The following is a 14,087-nucleotide window of genomic DNA, read 5'->3' on the forward strand; positions in this document are numbered from 1 at the left end:
AAACAAAAAACCACATATTTCTGTTGTGGCAAAATGAGACAGGGCTTCTCTGTCCAGGTGGTAGTGACCTTGTTCCTAGTGAAGTGTAGTAATAACTCTTCTGGGAGGTGAAGCAGTTTGTTCTGAGTCTCTTCTTCCTGCCCTGATTCAGAGGTGTGTGTGCTTGTGGAAGAGGGGTGACTAGAAGAGAAATGCCTCCTGAATTTAACAGCTATAATTTGTTAGATACTTTTTTCTTTTTTTCCAGACTGTTTCTAATCATTCAGGATTGCCAAGGGTACGGGGTGAGGGGGGAGGTGCTCTTTTTTTTTTTTCTTTTAGAAATTTATTTATTTATTTATTTTTGGTTGCGTTGGGTCTTCATTGCTGCACATGGGCTTTCTCTGGTTGCAGCAAGTGGGGGCTACTCTTTGTTGCGGTGCGCGGGCTTCTCATTGCAGTGGCTTCTCTAGTTGCGGAGCACGGGCTCTAGGCCCGTGGGCTTCAGTAGTTGTGGCTCGCAGGCTCTAGAGCGCAGGCTCAGTAGTTGTGGCTCACGGGCTTAGTTGCTTCACGGCATGCGGGATCTTCCTGGACCAGGGATCGAACCTGTGTCCCCTGCATTGGCAGGTGGATTCTTCACCACTGCACCACCAGGGAAGTCCTGGGGGAGGGGCTCTTAAGGAGAAGCAAAAGGCCAGGTAATAGAGCAAATACTATCTATTAGCTATTCCTTTGAGTCCTCTCCCTCTTTTCTCTTTATTTCTTGTTTTTGTTTTATTTCGTGTATTACAGAAATGCAGTAGTCTCCCCCTGCCATCTGCTGCAGAGTTAGGATTGTTCAAAGGGAAGGTCAAACAGCACGTGAAAGGAAGGAAAAATGAAGGATCTAAGCTTCCAGACATTGCAAGTGTTACGATTTTGGGATTCAGTTGGAGTGATTGTATCTTTAATTGGTCGTTAAGAGCTCATTTAGAAATTGTATTTCAATTTACCACTAATTTACCATGGTGCCTTTTTTCCTAGTTTCTTAATTTCTCTTTATGTGCTTCTTAGGTGTGTTAACGTATATATGAAACAGCTCTTGTGTTAAGTGGAAATGTGAAATAAAGTGTGTTAGTGAATAAAAGAAGGTCATACTGTTACAGTTATTTTATGTAAGTTTATTTTTGCTCCTGTCTATTTGGAGTAATGATGCTGATGTGCAGTAAGTGGGTAGGGAGAGTTTAGAGTAAGAGAGAACCTTTGAACTAGTTTATCCTATAATAAGGTTTGTCATGTTGCAGTCAAGAGGAAGTTCCTTAATTCAGTCTTTTTGACTCTTTATGTTATGGCCCATGAATTTGTGTTCTTGCCATGTTTTCACAAGCAACAATCTTTGAATATACTGTGTATATTTTTCTCTTTGATATGTGAGTGTTGATGCAAGTGTGAGGAGGTGCATATGAAGTTGTACTTTCTTTAAGGGTTGCTGGTTGGGACTTAGAAGAGTGGCTGGCCTGCTTATTCCCTAGGCTGCCCCCAGTTATTTCCCCACCACAAGTAGCTGGATCTCACTCTTCCAAATGTCCATTTTGATTAAGGGAGATTTTTTTCCCCTGTCAGTTGAATACTAAAGACAAAACAGCAACAGAGACCAGCCTAGCTCAAACCTAAAGGCTAGATAAAGATTCATTCCAAGTTGTGTGATTCCCTAGTTCTTGGAAGTAATAATTACCTTTTTGAGTTGATATTATCCTCTTATACTATTGGGTTGGCCACAAGGTTCGCTCAGTTTTTTCCGTAAGATGGCTCTAGTAGCACTTAGTTGTCTTCAACTTCATTCAAAACAGTTTTGTTAGATTGTATGTGACAGCTGTCATATCAGCGTGAATTTAAAAAAAGACATCAAAATTGGTGAATTTTTGTGTAGCCATTTTAATGTTGAAAATGGAAGAAAAAAGCAACATTTTTAGTATATTATGCTTTATTATTTCAAGAAAGGTAAAAATGCAACTGAAATGCAAAAATAGATTTGTGCAGTGTATGGAGAGGTGCTGTGACTGATCGAATGTGTCAAAAATGGTTTGCGAAGTTTCGTACTGGAGACTTATTGCTGGACGATGTTCCACAGTCGGATAGACCAGTTGAAGTTGATAGCGATCAAATCGAGATATTAATTGAGAACAATCAACGTTATACCACGCGGGAGATAGCCGACATACTCAAAATATCCAAATCAAGCGTTGAAAGTCATTTGCACCAGCTTGGTTATGTTAATTGCTTTGGTGTTTGGATTCCACATAAGTTGAGTGAAAAAAAACTTTCTTGACCATATTTCCACATGCGATTCTCTACTTAAACGTAATGAAAATGTTCCATTTTTAAAACAAATTGTGATGGGCGATGAAAAGTGGATACTGTACAAGAATGTGGAACAGAAGAGATCATGGGGCAAGTGAAAGGAACCACCACCAACCACACCAAAGGCTGGTCTTCATCCAAAGAAGGTGATGGTGTGTATATGGTGGGATTGGAAGGGAGTCCTCTGTTATGAGTGCCTTCCGGAAAACCCAGCGATTAATTTCAACAAGTACTGCTCCCAGTTAGACAAACTGAAAGCAGGACTCGACAAAAAGTGTCCGGAATTAGTCAACAGAAAACGCATAATCTTCCATCAAGATAATGCAAGACCACATGTTTCTTTGATGACCAGGCAAAAACTGTTACAGCTTGGCTGGGAAGTTCGGATTCATCCACTGTATTTACCAGACATTGCACCTTTGGATTTCCATTTATTTTGGTCTTTACAAAATTCTCTCTCTTTTTTTTTTTTAATTTATTTATTTATTTTTGGCTGCGTTAGGTCTTCTTTGCTGCGTGGGCTTTCTCTAGTTGCGGCGAGCAGGGGCTACTCTTCATTGTGGTGCACAGGCTTCTCATTGTGGTGGCTTCTCGTTGCAGAGCACAGGCTCTAGGCATGCGGGCTTCAGTAGTTGTGGCACGCAGCCTCAGTAGTTGTGGCTTGTGGGCTCTAGAGTGCAGGCTCAGTAGTTGTGGTGCACGGGCTTAGTTGCTCTGCGGCATGTGGAATCTTCCCGGACCAGAGCTCGAACCCGTGTCCCCTGCATTGGCAGATGAATTCTTAACCACTGTGCCACCAGGGAATTCCCTACAAAATTCTCTTAATGGAAAAAAATTCAGTTCCCTGGAAGACTGTAAAAGGCACCTGGAACAGTTCTTTGCTCAAAAAGATGAAAAGTTTTAGGGGACTTCGTTGGTGGTGCAGTGGTTAAGAATCTGCCTGCCAATGCAGGGGACACAGGTTCGATTCCTGGTCCAGGAAGATCTCACATGTCTCAGAGCAAGTAAGCCCGTGCGCCACAACTACTGAGCCTGCGAGCCACAACTACTGAGCCCACAAGCCACAACTACTGAAGCCCGTGCCTAGAGCCCGTGCTCTGCAAAAAGAGAAGCCACCGCAATGAGAAACCCACGCACCACACAGAAGAGTAGCCCCCGCACGCCGCAACTAGAGAAAGCCCACGCACAGCAACGAAGACCCAGTGCAGCCAAAAATTGAAAAAAAAAGTTTTGGGAAGATAGAACTATGAAGTTGCCTGAAAAATGGCAGAAGGTGGTGGAACAAAAGGGTGAATACGTTGTTCAGTAAAGTTCTCGGTGAAAATGAAAAATGTGTCTTTTATTTTCACTTTAAAACTGAAGGCACTTTTTGGCCAACCGAATATTATTTGTAATGTCCTCCATGGGAACCAGTCATTTTGCAGGTGCATATGTATAGTATTGTTATGTTTTAATTCTGTCTGTAGGATGCTTGCTTATTCGACTGATAGGTTTCAGAAATCTTTTGCAGTCTTTTACTTTTAACTTTTCTCTTTGTACCTGGAAGCAGATTAGTAAGGATAATCTACGGTTAGGTAGTTAAAATCAGTGAGGCATAAGTTGGCACATTCTATCAATGGACAGATTTTTTTTTTTTTTTCTTAATTCCCATAGGCCCTAGTTACTGTTTAGGAGTGACTGAAGAGTAGTTGTGAAGGATGTGTGAAAAATATGCCCTTTAACCACCTCTGTCTCCTTCATTCTAATGTTTTATATATTTTTTTAGCATCTTTATTGGAGTGTAATTGCTTTACAATGGTGTGTTAGTTTCTGCTTTATAACAAAGTGAATCAGCTATACATATACATACATCCCCATATCTCCTCCCTCTTTCGTCTCCCTCCCACCCTCCCTATCCCACCCCTCTAGGTGGTCACAAAGCACCGAGCTGATCTCCCCATTCTAATATTTTAAATAATGTCTGGCAGCTTTCCTTTGATATATATCAGAACTTCTCTGCTGATTTATTATAATTCTTTATAATATATATTATTATAAAATATATTAGTATAATAAGATAATATATTTGTGCTGATTTTTTATAAGGTGATAGTGGGAGAGGGCTGCGTACCTCCTATTCATGAGCTTTTTAGGCAGCACATCCTAACTTGTCTCATTTAAGCATAGGAGCCTTTATGATCCTTGGTGTGTATTAAACAGAACGGTGTGTCATCTAAGGCAAGGTCACCTAGGCTCTTCCATTCAAGGATGTGAGCCAAGGTTTGTGCAGTAAACTCAATGAAATAGAAGAGACTGTTGAAACAGTGACAGTCTGTTTTTATTTAGAATTACTGCCTTAGCAGTTTGGATTAAAAAACTACAAATAGGGGGCTTCCATGGTGGCGCAGTGGTTAAGAATCCTCCAGCCAACGCAGGGGACATGGGTTCGAGCCGTGGTCCGGGAAGATCCCACATGCTGCGGAGCAACTAATCCCGTGCACCATAACTACTGAGGCTGCGCTCTAGAGCCCGCAAGCCACAAATACTGAAGCCTGCGCGCCTAGAGCCTGTGCTCTGCAATGAGAGAAGCCACCGCAATGAGAAGCCCACACACCGCAACGAAGAGCAGCCCCCGCTTGCTGCAACTAGAGAAAGCCCGGCAATGAAGACCCAACACAGCCATAAATAAATAAATAATAAATAAATAAATAAAATCTATTTTTAAAAAAGGATTATTTTTTTAAAAACGACAATATAGACAGCATAGTCTGATGATTAGGAACGTGGGCTGTGCAGTAAGAAAGACCTGTGTTTGAGTCAGGCTTAGCTACTTACAAACTATGAGACCTTATCTGTTTCTGTTTTCTCTTCTGTAAAAGGAGAATTATTTAAATTATTAAAGCCCTCCTTTAAAGGGCTTAAATGAAGTAATGCATTGTGAAGCACTTTAGCACAGTGCTTAGCAAATAATAAGACCTCATTGAGTGTTAGCGGCTATTACTAATATTCCTATCTATTGGGTTTGTGTATACTGTTTTCAGTGTTCCTATTAGTTTCTTTAGTCAGTCTGTAACTGTATCCTTTTTAAACTTTTGGCATCTTCTGAGTTACACTGGGTTGATTGACGTATATGTCGGAAGAGTCTAGATCAGGAGTCAGAAACTACAGCTACTGCCTGGTTTTATAAATAAAGTTTTACTAGAACACAGCCACACCCTTTTGCTTACAACAGCAGAGTTGAGAAGTTCGCCCATGAAGTCTAAAATATTTACTGTCTGACCCTTTACAGAAAAAGTTTGCAGACTCCTGTTCTAAATCAAGAGTCCCTTTTTTTATTAAGAAAAGTGAACCAGAAAGCAAGTTCTAGAAATCAAAAGGGAAGTAATTAAAATAGACTAGATTTAAATGGACCAGAAGGAATTAATTGTTTCAGGCTTTTAGGAATGGGGTTCTTTAGCCTGGGGAATAGTGGGAAGAGGTCCGTTGACGTAGCTGATACGAGTTGGTGAAAGAAAGTACCATTTGGAATTGGTTAGGCAATAACAGTGCTTACATGGTCTGTTGGGGCATTTCATAGTAGTGGGTAATAAGGGAGGTACAAAGGAGAGATTTGCTGCCAAGGAGTTTGCATTAAACCTGAAAAATAGTATGAATTGGTAGGTTACTCTAACAAGTGTATTAGAAGTGTGATCTACCTTTTTGACCCACCTTCTAGAGAAATGGAAATAAAAACAAAAATAAACAAATGGGACCTAATGAAACTTAAAAGCTTTTGCACAGCAAAGGAAACCATAAACAAGACGAAAAGACAACCCTCAGAATAGGAGAAAATATTTACAAATGAAGCAAGTGACAAAGGATTAATCTCCAAAATTTACAAGCAGCTCAATATCAAAAAAACAAACAACCCAATCCAAAAATGGGCAAAAGACCTAAACAGACATTTCTCCAAAGGAGATATACAGATTGCCAACAAACACATGAAAGGATGCTCAACATCACTAATCATTAGAGAAATGCAAATCAAAACTACAGTGAAGTATCACCTCACACCAGTCAGAATGGCCATCATCAAACAATCTACAAACAATAAATGCTGGAGAGGTTGTGGAGAAAAGGGAGCCCTCTTGCACTGTTGGTGGGAATGTAGATTGATACAGCCACTATGGAGAACAGTATGGAGGTTCCTTAAAAAACTACAAATAGAACTACCATACCACCCAGCAATCCCACTACTGGGCATATGCCCTGAGAAAACCATAATTCAAAAAGAGTCATATACCACAATGTTCATTGCAGCTCTATTTACAATAGCCATGACATGGAAGCAACTTAAGTGTCCATTGACAGATGAATGGATAAAGAAGATGTGGCACATATATACAATGGAATATTACTCAGCCATAAAAAGAAACGAAATTGAGTTATTTGTAGTGAGGTGGATGGACCTAGAGTCTGTCATACAGAGTGAAGTAAGTCAGAAAGAGAAAAACAAATACCGTATGCTAACACATATATATGGAATCTAAAAAAAAAAAAAAGGTTATGAAGAACCTAGGGGCAGGATGGGAATAAAGACGCAGACCTACTAGAGAATGGACTTGAGGACACGGTGAGGGGGAAGGGTAAGCTGGGACAAAGTGAGAGAGTGGCATGGACATATATACACTACTAAATGTAAAATCGATAGCTAGTGGGAAGCAGCCTCGTAGCACAGGGAGATCAGCTCAGTGCTTTGTGACCACCTAGAGGGGCGGGATAGGGAGGGAGGGAGACACAAGAGGGAAGAGATTCGGGGATATATGTATATGTATAGCTGATTCACTTTGCTATAAAGTAGAAACCAGCACAAAAAAATACAAGTGTGATCTGTGGACTCTTGTGGATCCCTGAGACCCTTTCAGGGAGTCTTGGGATGAAAGCTATTTCATAGTAATACAAAGGCATTATTTTGCCTTTTTCCCTGTGTTGGCATTTGCACTGATGATCGAAAAACAGTGGTGAGTAAAACTGCTCTGATGCCTTAGTATGAATCAAAGCGGTGGCACCAGACTGTACTAGTAGTCATTGTATTCTTCATTGCCATACAGTTTAAACTTGCAGGTAAAAAAAAAAAAATCTAGTTTCACTTAAGAATGTTCTTGATGAAGCAGTAAAAATGAATTTTATTTAATCTTGGCCTTTCAGAACATGGGTTTTGAATATTTTGTGTGATAAAATGAGAAGGACTTATAAAGCACTTTTGCTACATGTTGAGCTACAATGGTTGTCTCAAGGAAAAGTGTAATCAAGTTACAAGCTACCTAGCTGCTTTCTTCATAGAACATTGATTTTACTTGTTACTTGGTGAAAGAATAATTAGGGACTTCCCTGGTGGTCCAGTGGTTAAGACTGTGCTCCCAATGCAGGGGGCACGGGTTTGATCCCTGGTCAGGGAACTAAGATCCCACATGCCGCACGGTGCAGTCTACAAAATTTTTTAAAAAAAAGAATAATCAGTGAACTATGATCTTTAGATTTGGGTATTTGGCAGACATATTCTTAAAATTTTTCAGGGAAAGCAACTGACTATATTTGTGCCCAGTGATAAAATTTGAATAAAAATTAAACCATGAGTTTGACAGCTTCCAGGACTTAAATATCAATACTTTTCTGATGAGATTAGTGGTAGTATTGACAAATGTGATTTTTTAAAATATATATTTTATAATGAACTGTGTCAGCATTTGAAATCTACATGACCTAGTGGACCAGAATTTTCCAGATGATCAATGCATGATGTAAAAAAATCATGCTTGGGTAAAAGAGCCATTCAGAGTATAAGATAGACAATGGATTTTAAAGTAACAGTATGAAGTTTATTGATAAGGTTTCAGATTTCACCTTGCAACTAACCTTTAGAAACTACTGTGGTTTTTTTTTTTTAATTGAGGTAAAATTCACGTAACAGAATTGACTATTTTAAGTTGTATAATTCGGTGGCATTTAGTTCATTCACAGTGTTCTGCAACCACTACGTAAATCAAATTTCAGAACATTTTCATTACCCCAAAAGGAAACCTGTGCCCAGTAAGCAGTTGCTTCCCATTTCTCCATTTCCCAGCGCCTTGCAACCACCAGTCTGCTTTCTGTCTCCATGGATTTATCTATTTTGGATATTTCATGTAAATGGAACCATCCAGTGTGTGACTTTCTTTGTCTGTGTTCTTTCACTTAGCATGTTTTTGAGGTTCATCCATGTTGTAGCATGTATCAGTACTTCATTCATTTTTGTGCCTGAATAATATATACCACATTTCGCTTATCCATTCATCAGTTCACATTCATGTGAACATTGGGGGTGGTTTCCACCTTTTTTGCTATTGTAAGTAGTACTGCTACGAACATTTTGTACAGGTTTTTGTTTGAATACCTGTTTTTTTTAAAATTTATTTTTTATTTGTTTATTTTTGGCTGCGTTGGGTCTTCGTTGCTGCCCGCAGGCTTTCTCTAGTTGCGGTGAGTGGAGGACGGGGGCACTACTCTTCGTTGTGGTGTGTGGGCTTCTCACTGCGGTGGCATCTCTTGTTGTGGAGCATGGGCTCTTGGCGCATGGGCTTCAGTAGTTGTGGCGTGTGGACTCAATAGTTGTGGCTCGCGGGCTCTAGAGTGCAGGCTCAGTAGTTGGTGGCACATGGACTTAGTTGCTCTGTGGCATGTGAGATCTTCCCGGACCAGGGATCGAACCTGTGTCCCCTTCATTGGCAGGCGGATTCTTAACCACTACGCCACCAGGGAAGTCCTGAATACCTGTTTTCCATTCTTTTAGTTATTTACCTATGAATGGAATTCCTGGGCCATATGATGATTCTATGTTTTTGATAATTCTAACTTTCTGAGGAACTACCAGACCATTTTACAAAGCAGATGTCCCACTTTACATTCCTGCCAGCAGTATACTAGAATTACACTTTCTCCATATTCTCACCAACACTTATTTTCTGTCTTTTTGATTATAGTCATCCTGGGAGGTATGAATTGGTATCTCATTGTGGTTTTGGTTTGTATTTCTCTAATGACTAATGATGTTGAGCATCTTTTCGTGTGCTTTTTGGCCATTAGTATATTTTTTGGATAAATATCTATTCAAGTCCTTTGCCCACGTGTGTTGAGCTTTGAGTATATCAAAGATGAAGGTGTCCACAATTCTGACCAATTGAAAAGAGTATTAGAATACCTCTCTCTGGTATCAGTATGAACTCACGAGTTTTAATCTGTATACATGTTTTTGCACACATACACATATACAGATATAGAGATGGACATGTGTTTGTACGCACATACATATATTTCTTGTTCTGGGAGGACACCACCGTAGCGCAGCAAGCACATATGACACCAGTTCTTGGTTTCTAGGTGCCAGTATCCAGTAAAAGGAACCAGAGCTCCTTGGAGAAATGACTAGGGCAGAGAAAAAATTCACATGAATCTGAAATATCATGTGTAACCAGAAAGTAATGAAATGCTAAAAAAAAAAAAAGATGGAGAGTCAACTTGAAGGAGCTTCCAATGACCAAGTCTGGGACAGTTTGAAGAATAAAATAAGTAATGATAGTAAGGAACTATATAACCCATAGGATAAAATATCCACAAGTCCGTACTGCTATAAATAAATACTTGAATAAGTAAATGGGGAAGAGGGGACAGCTGTTTATTCCAGTAAAATTCAAAATATATAAGAATGATGGAAACATTAGGCAAATGCTACAGTAATAATTGCTGCAGGCAAGAATTACCTGTAAGGACTTCCCTGGTGGTCCAGTGGTTAAGAATCTGTCTTGCAATGCAGGGAGTGCCCGTTCGATCCCTGGTCAGGGAACTAAGATCCCACATGCCGAGGGGCAACTAAGTCTGCACACCACAATTAGAGAGAAGGCCATGCACCGCAATGAAGGGAAGAGCCCGCACCTCAACGAAAGAGCCCTTGTGCCACAGCTAAAGACCCAACACAGCTAAAAAATAAATAAATATTAAAAACAAAGAAAAATTATCTATAGATGTTAAAATTAGTGGGTGGAAGTTTGATGCAAAATGGGATTTAGCATAACCTTCCGGTATTTCCCCATAATAATTTTTCAATGGAGAAACCTGGCAGACACCACCTCAGTCAAGTGATTAGAGTTAACATCACCCATAGTTCAACATATTGACATTATGTACTTCCTGATATGATACACTGAGAAGGCCACAACATCACTTTTGTGACATTGCCAAAAATACATAGGCTCAGTCTAATCATGTGAAAACATCAGGCAAACCCAAATTGAGATATATTTTACAAAAGAACTAGCCAGTACTCTTCAAAAATGTGAAGGTAAGAAAGACTAATAAACTGCCATATGTTAAAGGAGACCAAAGAGACATGACAACTAAATACTGTGTGGGATTGTGGATTGTATCCTGGGTCTGAAAAGGATATTAGTAGGAAAACTAGTGAAATGTGCATAAGGCCTGTAGAATAGCTAATAGTATTGTATCAGCAATTCAGGGGACTTCTCTGGTGCCACAGTGGTTGGGAATCTGCCTGCCAATGCAGGGGACACGAGTTCGATCCCTGGTCCAGGAAGATCCCACATGCTGTGGAGCAGCTAAGCCCATGTGCCACAACTACTGAGCCTGCACTCTAGAGCCCGTGAACCACAACTACCAAGCCTGTGCGCCACAACTACTGAAGCCCACGCGCCTAGAGCCCGTGCTCTGCAACAAGAGAAGCCACTGCAGTGAGAAGCCTGCGCACTGCAACAAGAGTAGCCCCTGCTTGCTGCAACTAGAGAAAGCCAGTGCACAGCAACGAGGACCCAACAGAGCCAAAAATAAACAGAAATTTTAGAAAAACCAATATTCATTTCTTGGTTTCAGTAATGTTGTACTGTGGTTATGTAAGATGTCAACACTACAACTATACTTCAGTTAAAATTTAATTTTAAAATACTTCAATTTTAAAAATAATTTTTTTAAAAGATGTTAACATTAGGGAGAACAGGATGAAGAGTATGTAGGGCTTCTCTGAACTATTGTTGCAACTTTCTGTAAGTTTAAAATCATTTCAAAGCTGGAAAAGTTTCTTTAAATAATGAGTTCATTAAAGATTTTAAATTTTAAAAAAATGCCCTTCTTTTTCTAACTACTCATCTGTTTAAGACCAGATTTTTGGGGGGACTTCCCTGGTGGTCCAGTGGCTAAGACTGCACACTCCCAATGCAGGGGGCCTGGGTTTGATCCCTGGTCGGGGAACTAGATCCCACATGCCGCAACTAAGAAGTTCTCATGCTGCAATTAAAGATCCCACATTGCAGCAGCAAAGATCCCGCGTGTCTCAGCTAAGACCTGATGCAGACAAATAAGTAATAAATAAATACTAAAAAAAATTTTTTTCCTCCATATATATATATATATATATATATATATACTTCAACTAAAACAACATATCACAGCAGATTGAATGCAGCAGCAGTCATGGGAATCCAGCTTTCTTTTTTGTTTTTAAAATTTTTTTTTGGTCTGCATTGTGTCTTCATTGCTGCGCACGGGCTTTCCCTAGTTGCAGCAAGTGGGGGCTACTCTTCTTGCAGTGCACGGGCTTCTCATTGCGGTGGCTTCTCTTGTGGAGCACAGGCTCTAGGCGCGTGAGCTTCAGTAGTTGTGGCGCGCGGGATTAGTTGCTCCGCGGCGTGGGAGTCTTCCTGGACCAGGGCTTGAACCCATGTCCCCTGCATTGGCAGGCGGATTCTTAACCACTGCACCACCAGGGAAGTCCTAATGAACTAATATTTTTAAAATTCTGTTTTAATTTCTAATACGGTGACTATTGATAGCTATAGACTACAAGCAAAAAATCTCTTTGGAGTCTTAATTTTTAGGAATGTCCTCTTAAAGGGATCCTGAGACCAAAAAGTTTTGAGAACTGGGAGAGTATGCCTAAGAGCTGCAACAAAGATCCAAAAACTCAAGGGCGCAAACAAGATAGAAAGTATTTCTTTCATGTAATTGCCCAAGGTGATTGGTTCCTGATGCTCTGTTGTTTTGTGTGGTAATTCGGGAACTCAGGTTCTTTTATACTAATTTTCCTGCTGATCCCTAGAACAATGGTCCTTATACTTTAGCGTGCATCAGAGTCACCTGGAATGCTTGTTAAAACATAAAACACAGTCCCTAGTCTCTTTCCCCAGAATTTCTGATTCATGGGTTTGGAATGGGGCTCCAGAGTTTGTATATCCAACAAATTCCCAAGAGATGCTGAAACCACTATCAGGGGGATCAACTTCTACGGTATTGTCCTTGTCTGCAGGCTTGAAACTGTGTTGCAGCCAGCAGGAAGGGGAAAAAGCATGAAAGAGTTTGCCTACTTTTTATAGTTCTTGGGCTGAAAGCAGCACACATCACTTCCTCTTTATTCCATCGGCAAGGCAAGAATTTAGCCTAACAATCACCAAGGGAGGCTAGGAAATGTAGTGAGCTGAACACCTAGGTAGCCAGTATTTCCATTACTATGGAAGGACGGGGGGGGGGGGATTAATTTTGATGGGCAGTGAGCAACAGTACCAAGACATTGGAAGAATAAATACTTGGATAGGACTAATTAACTAGGCAATATGTTTCATCAGGTAAAGAACAGAAATTTACTTAGAAGTGTGGCAGGGGAAAGTCTAGGAGAGTAGTATATGTATATATAGAAGTGAAACTGTCTTTTGGAAGATTGGAACAGAGTAACGTGGTTAGGAGGGCAGAGTAGAGGGGGCCAGGTAGTAAGTAATAGTGGAAGGTAGTATACTGCAAGAAGGCTTATCAGATTTATATGATAAATTGATTCAGCAAGAAGCCAGCTGAGAAGCTGTTCTCTCCTGCTATAAGGGTCTTAAGGTCCTTCTCTGTTGATGCTCTGTGTTGTTATTTTCCCACTCTAAATCTTAGTCACAGAAATCATTTTAGGGGCTCTTGGTGCCTTGGTGTTAATTACCCATATATGTGTATCTGATACATAATTTTCTCTAATGTGACCCCAGGGGGTGGCAGTTGCATGGTATACCCTTGCCTCCTTGACCTACAAACCCAAATGAAAAATGGGGAGCCAAAACTTAGCTGACCACCTAGAATAGGGTGGGGATATTGTATGGGGGTTGAGGCTTCTTGCTTTAGAAATGGGAAGATGTTTACATAGAGAATAATCATCAAAAGTCTCCATCTAGTAAGAAGGCTGAATAATCCTGAAATAGCAGAAATGAATCAGCTCTGCTGTTGAAGTTAAAATTGTGTAGCATTTGCTCAGTCTCATTTGCTCCATTGTCCACTACCAAAGTAGCATGCAAATGAAGGGCTCAGTTATTCACTTAACAGGTAATCATTGAGTGATTTTTTTTTAAGTACCAGGAACTTATCTCAGAACTGGGGATGTAGCAGTGAACAAAGTAGACAAATCCTTCACTCCATAGTGTTTATAAGTTAGTAGAGGAAGAAGGAAGACAATAACCAAATGCATACTATATCAGAAAAATAAATCAGGATTTGGATGAAAGGGTTAATGTGCCTTTGTTTTCAGTGTAGATCAATTTAAGTGGGACCCGTGATATTCTACCTAAGAATGGCTTAAGACAAGTTCTGTGTCATACATGTAAGTTTTGCACCTTTAATTTGTAGAAGTAAGTCTTGACTAGCAGAAAGTTGATAAAAGTGAAATGTGATTTCTTTGGATCCCAGCTTCCTTCTTTGTAGGCTTGATGTTTTGTAACAGCTTTAGTGATATTTGTAGT

At 40.1% G+C, this 14,087-nt stretch overlaps 1 protein-coding gene across 4 annotated transcripts in view; it reads left to right on the forward strand.

Moving 5' to 3' along the window:
- GATAD2B (GATA zinc finger domain containing 2B) overlaps positions 1–14,087 on the forward strand; it is a 79,421-nt gene that overhangs the window by 29,265 nt on the left and 36,069 nt on the right. The window lies entirely within an intron of this gene.

The sequence above is a fragment of the Delphinapterus leucas genome, chromosome 1 (genome assembly GCF_059928025.1).
Source record: "Delphinapterus leucas isolate spDelLeu-1000000601 "Yukka" chromosome 1, BTC_Dleu_Yukka2, whole genome shotgun sequence".
Lineage (NCBI taxonomy): Eukaryota > Metazoa > Chordata > Mammalia > Artiodactyla > Monodontidae > Delphinapterus > Delphinapterus leucas.